The sequence below is a fragment of the Crocodylus porosus genome, unplaced genomic scaffold (assembly GCF_001723895.1).
Source record: "Crocodylus porosus isolate Cpor-Errol unplaced genomic scaffold, CroPor_comp1, whole genome shotgun sequence".
Taxonomy (NCBI): domain Eukaryota; kingdom Metazoa; phylum Chordata; order Crocodylia; family Crocodylidae; genus Crocodylus; species Crocodylus porosus.
This window is the reverse complement of record NW_017728931.1, coordinates 106,398,443-106,407,892: the sequence shown is the minus strand read 5'-3', so window position 1 is coordinate 106,407,892 and position 9,450 is coordinate 106,398,443.

Below are 9,450 nucleotides of genomic sequence, written 5' to 3'. Positions count from 1 at the left end.
TCCCCCAGCCCTGTCAGTGTCCCTTACACCCCACCTATAGCACCCTGTCCCCACTGGTGCCCCTAACTCCCAACATGCAGCCCCCTGGCCCTGCCAGTGCCCTTCACTCCCAACCCGCAGACCTCTGCCTTCCCCAACCCTGCTGGAGGGGGCCCCCAACTGCCACTTCTACAGGATCTGGTGGTTGCATCCTGCCCATGCTAGCCATAGCTGGCCATCAGCAGCCAAACCCCAGGTGCCATGTACAGGAGGTGGCAGCTGCTGTGGCCAGAGCAGAGTGAGGAGTGCAGAGCCCAGTCCTCCCTGCACCTGCAGGCAGCACAACCAGACTGGAGCCAAGCAGAACCCATGTGGGATAGAAGTAAGGAGAGGACATGACCTGCCCACTGAGGGGCTTGGGGTACCCAACCTATCACCCTCCTACTGGGGCCTCTGCAGCCCATAGGGTGTGGCCCATTGCAGGATGGTGGAGCAGGGCAGGAATACTTGGCACTGCCACTGCTACTGCTGCTGGGATCCCCAAGCCAGCCAGACCACTATGGTGAGGTTCCCCCTGCCTGCACAGCAACAGTGAGAGCAGTGACAGCATGGTGTTGTGCTCCCCCTATTGTGAGGGCAGGCATAGGGCACCTCACTTTGTTGGCATGGCTGATACAAAGCTCCTGGCAGTAGTGGCAGCAGCACTTAATCTCCCCACCCTACTCCACCTTCCCTCACCAGGTCTGACCCACTGGGCCACAGAGGCGGCTCCTGCTCAGCCAGTCTAGTCAGGTTGCCCCATGCACCACAGTCCATGCAGAAAAAGGTGGGGGGAGGGCAACTTCACCCTCATGCCCCACAGAAATGGGAGCCTATGGGAGTGCTTGGACCTTGCTCAGATGATACTCAAGACCTAACCCTCCAACCACCCCTGCCCCCAGTTCTTTACTTAACTTTCTCCAGCTGCAGGAGCTACTCCCACCCCCCTGCCTGGCTGTATTGCCAGCCACCTGTGTGTGTGCGCATGCCTATGCATGTGGCACCCCTACCTCTGATCATCCTCCCCTTTCTCCTCATAACCCCAAAAAGCCTCTTGCAAGCTGGAACTTTGCCAGCCTGCAGGTGGAAACTTGTAATTTCCTGCTTCAAAGGGACAAATCTGCATTTTTCTCCTTTAAAAGGGACAATTCACAAATTTTTTTGCATGAAATGGAAAACCTGGATCCCTGCTGATTGCATCCATTAGCCATTAAAATGGTCAGCAAGTTTCATTTTGAAATTAGAAGCACTTTTTGACCTATATAATTAAGCAGAAGTCAAAACAAGATCATTTCCACAAATCAGAATTAGGTTTTCAGAACTTTAACTTCAAAGTAATTTCTAAAATATTGGACTCATTAGTTCAAATTGGAATTAAAGGAAGTTTGGAAAGCCTCAACATTCCCAGAAGAATAAAAATTCTACATTCTGACTGGCTTCATCTGCAACCCATTTACCTCATGGAACATCTTTAGTATTTCACTGTTTCTATTTATAATTTTAAAACCCTCCTTTCTGTCAAACCAAATGCATTAATCTAAACTAAGTGGGGGTTTTTTAACCATTTATTTAAGGATCTAAGATATCTAAACACCATGGCTATATTTACAAATATCCTATGTGAATTACGCAAACTGTAAGATAGTATGAATAGGACATTATTTTCATTATGGTAATTTAAAGTATCAGAGATTTATTGCATTAACCAAAGTAGAAATGAAATGTCATTCTAACAAGCCAAGTGTGGGTGTAGAACACTAAAAACTGATATATTTGACCATAAAGAAGAAGTGAAGACGTGAAACTAACAGTATTGAAATAAATATTATATATAAAAAGCTGCAGAAGAAGTCACTACCCACTGTCTGCTTAAAGCTATTTAAGTGAAATCAGGTGACAATTGTGGGGCATTCCATATCCAACATGAGCCCTTTTCCACTTAAAAGCAAGATCCATGGATTCAGCTGGTGAAGCAGAAAATCTGTTTATCTATGAGCAGCAGATACATCACCCTTCAAGTGAAGGAGGTTGAAGAATATGTACACCCTGATTGGAGGAGCAGTATCTTAGCTTAACTGTTCAGACTCATATTTTGTACAAAAGGGTTTCAACTCCTTGTAGGTGCTAAGAGCCAACAGTGAGATTTTGTTTATAGTAATGTGTAGAGAAGCTAGCTACATGGAAAGTACTTAGAGGTGGAACAAAATATCACCCTGGAAGGAACTTGTCTAGTCCAGCTACCTCTTCAAGGCAGGATAGACCATGTCCAATCTTGAAATTTCCTATGATGGAGATTCCACCGTTTCTCTAGATAGCCTGTTACAATTCTTGACTACCCTCATATCTGGAAAGTTCCTCCTAATATCCAATCTAAATTTGTCCTGCCACAACTTAAGATGATTATTCTAGTCCTGTCCCCTACGGCCACAAAAAGAAAGCCCATCTCCATCTATGCTATAATTCCCCTTCAGGTATCTGATGACTGTTATCAAATTCCCCTTCAGTCTTCTCTTCTCCAAACTAAATAACTCTAGTTCTTCAGCCTTTCTTAGCTCTTCAACATTTCCTTGCAAGTTTCATCTCCCACAAATGTGCTCAGCCCACCCGGACTTACTTCAACTGTCAGAGGCTCCAGGATCAGGAGTGGCAGGATGCACATGCAGAGCGGCTGGCATGCAGTCTGGGAGTGGTGGAATGGCAGCGAGATGCAAATGGCTGGGTTGAGCTGCGCCCCCTGCCACCAAAACCATACTCGTCCAAGGGTGCAGGGGGGCTCCCATGCTCCACGCACCCTGGCAGAAGCCAGGGAGCCACATGGCCTACCTATCTGTGTGCGGGGCAGAGACAGCTGCCACTGCATGCTGTGTTTTGCACCCCAAGGCCTGTGCACAGATCAGGGAGGCACTTGTTAATGGGGGCTTAGCCCCCCCAAATGCAGGGCCGCTGTAGGGCCACAAGGGGGGGGGATAAAAGGGCTAATGGTGCTTAGCTCCCCCAAATGCAGGGCAGTGTTAAGGCCACAAGGCAGCCCAGCTGTGGGCTTCCAGAGGCTTCAGCAGGGGTAGAGAGAGGTGCATAGTCAGTGGTTACAGGGGAGTAAGGCACGAGCAGACCCTGCACAGCTGGGGCAGGTGCAGGATAGAGCCATGAGCAGCTCATCCGGGGGACACAGACATGCAGCCTGGGAGGGCATGCAGGCTGCAAGCCCCCAGATGTGCACACAGGGCAGGCTGCGGCGGCACCAGGCTCTTCCCAGAGTGGCTCTTTGGCCGTGTGGCTCTCGGGCTGGGTGGCGATGCTAGAAGTGGGTCTGCAAGCACCAGAAAATTCTCTGTAGCCCTCCCCCCTTCCCAGTGCCACTGCCGCTGCCACCACCACTTGGCACAAAAGCAACGTGGCCAAAGAGCTGTACCAGGAAGAGCCTGACATCACCCCACCCCACCCCACCTGCAGATCTGGGGGCACACGCCCCCACTCTTTCCCTCCTGGGCTGCATGACCCCCTCCACACACACCCCCAGACAAGCCTCTCATGGCTCTGTCCTATGTCTGCTCTGCCTGTGCAGGGCCTTCCCTTGCTCCACTCCATCACTCACCACCATGTGTGGGGAAAGCAGACTGAGGTCCCAGCAGTGAGTGGGGGAGTGATGCACAGGTGTGAGCAGGGGTTAAGGGGGGTGGGGGACAAGTGGATGCCTAGGGGGCACGTGGTCCCTGGGCCTCTGCTCATCTCCCACCCAGCCCAGTGCCCAGCTCCCACTCCCCCCAACCCCCACCCTGCCCCCTCCCTCAATGCTGGGGCCTCAATCTTCCCTGCTCCCTCCCTCCCCCCTCCGCCTCAACCAGCCCTCCCTTCCCTGCCTCCAGACTGACCTGCAGATGGGGGGCAGGGGGGTGGTGACGTAGGGTAGATCTTGGGTTGCTTTTTCATTCAAAAAGTGATCTCTTACCCTAAAAGAGGGTTGTTGTTGTTTGTTCATTGGAGACCATTGATCTACTGTAACCATAGGTCAGTACTACAGCCTAGCTAATCATTGCCCAGTCTGCCTTTGCACTTGCAATTATTCCATCTCAAGTGCAGGGCTTCACATTTGTTCTTGTTAAAATAGAATTAGCAGAAAAATGATAATTAAATTATACTAAGTCATATTGAAGAATATTAAAATTACATAAAGGACCCTCCAGGTACAGCTAGCCACTTGCTGGGATTGGGTGCATGTTAGTTGGGCCACTAAAAGGTAGATTAAGGACTCACAAGTAGCGAAAATAAATAAGGCTTGTCCAAGCAGAGTGGAAGCTCTGTAGGAATCTTTCAATGTTGGGTTGATCCAAGCTCCATTTAACTTTAATCTGCTCTCAATAGCCATTTAAATGGGGTGAGATGAAAGTCAGATAAACATAATCTATTATTACTCTTTGAAAAAAAATGTTATTTTAGCACAGACTAAATGTATAAGCAGTACTTAAAATAGAGCAATACCAGAAACTGTTTTTATTTGACTGTGGTCAATAAATGGGAAATTGTTGACAATGACATCCGGCTGTTATTGGAGGACATATTTTACCTTTGTATTGTTTCTAATCATGCTGTAAAATACTCCTGGTCTTATTTTGAGACACATTCCCATGATCAACACTAGATTGAGGGTATGGAGCCATTTCTCTGTAGTATTACTGAGCCATAAAAAGTAATGTGTACAGTTTGAACCATCTTGGACAAGAAAGCAATGTCTGAACTTTAAAGAAGTGGAGGTATGGTTTTCTCCAGCAAGCAGAGGTAGATATTGCAGCAAGCCAGTGTTTTCCTGCTTCCTCCTTCACCTTTCGGTCTCCTTAAAACTCTTGACTCCCCTTTATTTAGCTCCTGTTGCTCCTTCAGTGTGCACTAACCGCTTTTTTACAGATATTCTCACTTCTGGGAGAACCCATCCCTGTACTACCAGATCTTCCACTTTACCATACATGCTTAGATCTAGATTTACAAGAGAACGTTAGGTATCACTAAGATGAGTATTTCAATGCCTGGCATTAGGTACCACAATAGAATTCACTGTACCTCCATTCAGAGTCCTGGCTTTCCTTAAACAAAGCAAGCAAGTGGCTTGGGAAGCTTCCTCAGCTGCTTGTTGGAAATTCTGAGAGTTTTCAGGACTGAGCTGTAAAAGAAATGGATAAAAATCAGGACATTAAAAAGCCAAGAGGAACAAAAAAGAAAAAGGAGGGTTAGAACAAAACTTTCTCCAAGGCAATTAGCAACACCAGTCCCATCATTAAAGATACTGTAGGATAAATATGAAGAAAAAAACCATGTAAAGGAAATTGTCAGAGTATACCACTTACCAAAGTAATTGATGCCTTCTCTGTACAGTGACTGATCCTCCTGCCTGAAAATAATTGAAGTGGATGCCCTATGTATTCTCTTCCATCCCTTTCATCTGTAATTCTCTAGTAAAAAAAAAAAAAAAAAAGGATAGTAAAAGTTACAAAAATTTATTCAATTGATTTACTTTATTTTCACTGACTTCCTTATATCAAGTAATTAAAATATCATGGTAACATTTTTATATTACTCCTACACATACAAGAAATGAACAATTATTGCATGGTGGATTTCAAAGAAGCCATTGTAGCAGAAATTAATTTTGTATGAATTATGAAGAGCTAGTGGTAGCACACACTGACTATAAATTAGGGCTTTTGGTTTTCAATTAAATGGAAGAAGAGAAAAAAAAAGGTACCACAAAACACCCTTTGATTTCCTTGCTGTGCCCACAGCCCACAAGTCTTCCAGGAAAAGGCCAAAAATCAGCAGGCTTCTTTTTTTGTTGTTGTTTGTTCATGCTTCTTCCTATGAGTTTTGATTTGTTTCTTGCCAAATTCACAGTGAGAAGCATCATGTAGTGGAGGAGGGAGAGATGCAGTGATCCAGGTTGTTCAGAACACAGGCCTAAAACAAAAATAACCAATAACTTCCAAAAGACATGGTGTCATATCTTGCAGAAAGGCTGCTGAAAAATGGCCTGTTCAGCTTGCTGGGGCTCATGCCAAGAATAAGTAGCCCAGTTCCAATTCACAGGAGAAGTAATCTCTTCTTGTTTAGTGCTGAAATACACATTGCCATTTTTTGGCAGGATGGTGCCTTTGGTTATACAACAGCTTTTGTGAAGCACTGAACCACCTTATTTCAGAACAATTATAGTGTTCTGTACCTACACTGCCATCCTGAACATTAAGGAAAGCAAGGGGAGAGAAAAGGAGAAAAAAGACACGAGGTGAGTTGCCTGCTGATGAAATCACATTCCACAGATTTTTATACCTTTGTTGAGCATTAAATAAATCCATATCCTATTAAAGCACAATGGTGTCTCTTTCCTATGAGCTTGCTACAGTTGAACTGAGTGGTACAATGTACCTTGAACACTAAGTCACTTTCAATTAAAGAATCATTAATTAATCTTCACTATTCTGATACCTGATTAGCTAGTTTTTTAAAATTGAGACAATTCTTATTAGATCTTTTTATTCCCTTGAAAGCAGATTTTGCAATGCAGCATGAATAGTATGTAGACTATAACAGGGTCAATTTGGTTTTAATTCCCTTGAAGAGATAGCCATAAATTTTATCATTTTTTCTGGGTTACGAATTGTATCCAAACATGAAAAAAGAACAGAACATTGCCCACAGAACAATAATGAATGTTCCTTTCCCTTCTCCCATGCAATTATAACAGGTTATTACCAAATCAATACCCATTTTGCAAACTGCCCACCTAAAATGTCTCTTTTGTCTCTCTCATAGAACTAACCTGTGCATCTATAGCACACTAAGTATCTGACCACCTTATTTTGTAATCTAAAGACTAATCACTTAAATATAACTTCTTTTCAAGAGTGAGCATGCACAGACTAGTTGGAGTCAAATACATGTTAAATGCATTTAAAGAAAGACAAGATACCTGTCCAGAGCATTTAGGACCTGAATAGGTGAGGATGGAATATAATTAATACAGTATGAAGAAACAGTGAAAATACATATTCACCTTGTTAGCTCCAACTTTATTTTATTTTTTGTTTACAATAGTTTATCCAACTGGTTAATTAATTGCTTGGGTTTTTTTGTTTTGTTTTATCTTCCATTATTTCTTTTTTTTTCAGTTGAAACTGGTTGAATACTGCAAACACAATTGCAAAGAAAATAGTTTGCTGTTAAATGACAACATTTATTGCATGGTGTCTAGATGAATAGCATTTAACCAGTTATAGCAGTGGTATCAAACATACAACCCCAGGCCAGATGCAGCTGCCAGAGCCTCTTAATATGGTCCACTGGTCTATTGGTAGGCACCAGAAGTTGAGGGTATTGCCTGCTTTAGAATCCAGGGCCCTTTGGTCCTGCTAGGCATGTCCATCAGCAAGCTTAACTCTCTGCCACTGCCTCTGGATTTGCTTGTCAGCCCTGCCATGACCAGAACCCCAAGCAATGCCACTGGACCCCTTGCCACCACCACCATGACCTGGTGGGGATTCAGCCTACCAGGAACCCCACAATCTGGATCTGGCCCAGGGCCCCAGGTGTGTTTAATACCCTTAACTTATACTTAGCATTTCTTTCTGTCCTTCTCTCTCTTCCTGCCCCTTCTTCTCACTCTGTGTAGATTTTTAAGCCTAATGGGGCTTGAAAGAGCTGCAAGTAGAGATGCTGTAAATATAGTCAGAATGAGGGGAGTCTAGACCTAAAGGCTTGCATGTAAGAAGATGCACAAGCGGGGAGGAGGCGGCCATGAAGTGGAAGCTACGCTATGTAACTTAAGAAAGGAAGAGTGAAAGAAAAGGAGAACAAAACAAACAAGTGTAACCTGGGCAGTACTCCAAGAGGTACCCCCTCTCCAATTGAAGGGATCAAAGCAGGTGCACAAGCACTGTGGGAGGTGTAGGGACTCTGCTCCCCTATAGAGCAGAGCCAGACCACCAATGGGGACTTAACCATATACCTTTTAATACTGAGAACATAAACAGGCATAAATCAGAGGGTATAGTGGACACTGCAATGCCCCAAGGGGGCAGGATTCAACAAAGGTTAGACACTCACAATCACTGACAAAAACAGGGTTAACAAAATATAAAACACAAACAGCAGATCAAACAATAAGGGTTGGTGAAATATAAAAAGGCACAAGATGCAAAATGTCAAATGACAAGGAATCATAGGGCCTTGGTACCTGGAGGAGGAGAAAGGGGGGAAAACACAATGGGCCCTTTCCACTACAAGAAGATTTGCTTTTTGTTATCTCACTGACCCCAAGTCACCTCAGCTGGGACTTGAACCCAGTTCTCTCATGTGGTAGGTAGGCACCCAGCCACCACTGGTGGCACTGCTCCAGCCTGCTAGGAGGCTTGACTTTTCCAGAGCCCAGCCTCACATTGAGCTGCCTGGCCTCCGATTGGAGGAGCTGGAAGCAGAGCTGGGAACCCCTCATGTTGCTGCTCAGATCCTTCCTGGAGCAGGGGAGCCTTTCCTGCTGGCCGCAGCCTCTCCTTGGGATCCTGGAGCCCAGCAGGGAGCCTCCCCCGCCGGCTGTATGCCACACTGCTGAGGGTCCCACTGCTGCCTGCAGGTCCTGCTTTTTCAGGGCACTGCTTCTGCCCCATTGGCTCAGCTCTAACCAGCTCTGTGAAAACCTTTCTTTGTGGTCCCTCACTGATCCCTCCCCTAAGTCAGCCCACACTGCCCCTTTTATCCCCCTCCAGGTGACCCAAGGGGCCAATCGGGACACAGGGGGGTGAGTCTCTGGGGCCTGATTGGTGTGGAAAGGAAATCCCAAGTCCTCCAATCATCTTTTGCCCTTTCAAAACCCCTGGGCTAGGTTACTGCCAGCCAGCCCATCACATGAGGAAAACAACCCAACAAAAACAACAGAAAAAAAAAGAAGTGGAAGACAAAGTGAAGTCTAAGACAAGAATACAGAGGTGAGAAAAACCAGCAAAAGAGGCTGAAAAGAAACTGAATGTGGCTGGTGTTAACAGGGTAGCAGTATTTGGATAACCTGCAAATAAGAAGCCGCCTGTGAGACAAGGAAGGACCTGGCTGAAGTCAGAAAAGTGAACACTGAGTTGATGGATAATGGTGTTAGCAGTCAAGACAGTGGAATGGGAAGAACTTCAGTGCATCTAAAAACATGAGATCTTTATATCACATATCTGTACTTAGTTATAAATTCACAATATACATGAATGGTTACATTTCATAGTTTCATAGTTTCTAGGGTCAGAAGGGACTAGAGCAGATCATCTAGTCCGCCCCCCTGCCATGGCAGGAAAGAATACTGGGGTCAAACCACCCCAGCAAGATGTTCATCTAACCTCCTCTTAAACACCCCCAGGGTAGGAGCCTGCACCACTTCTCTTGGAAGCTGGTTCCAGACCCTAGCCACCC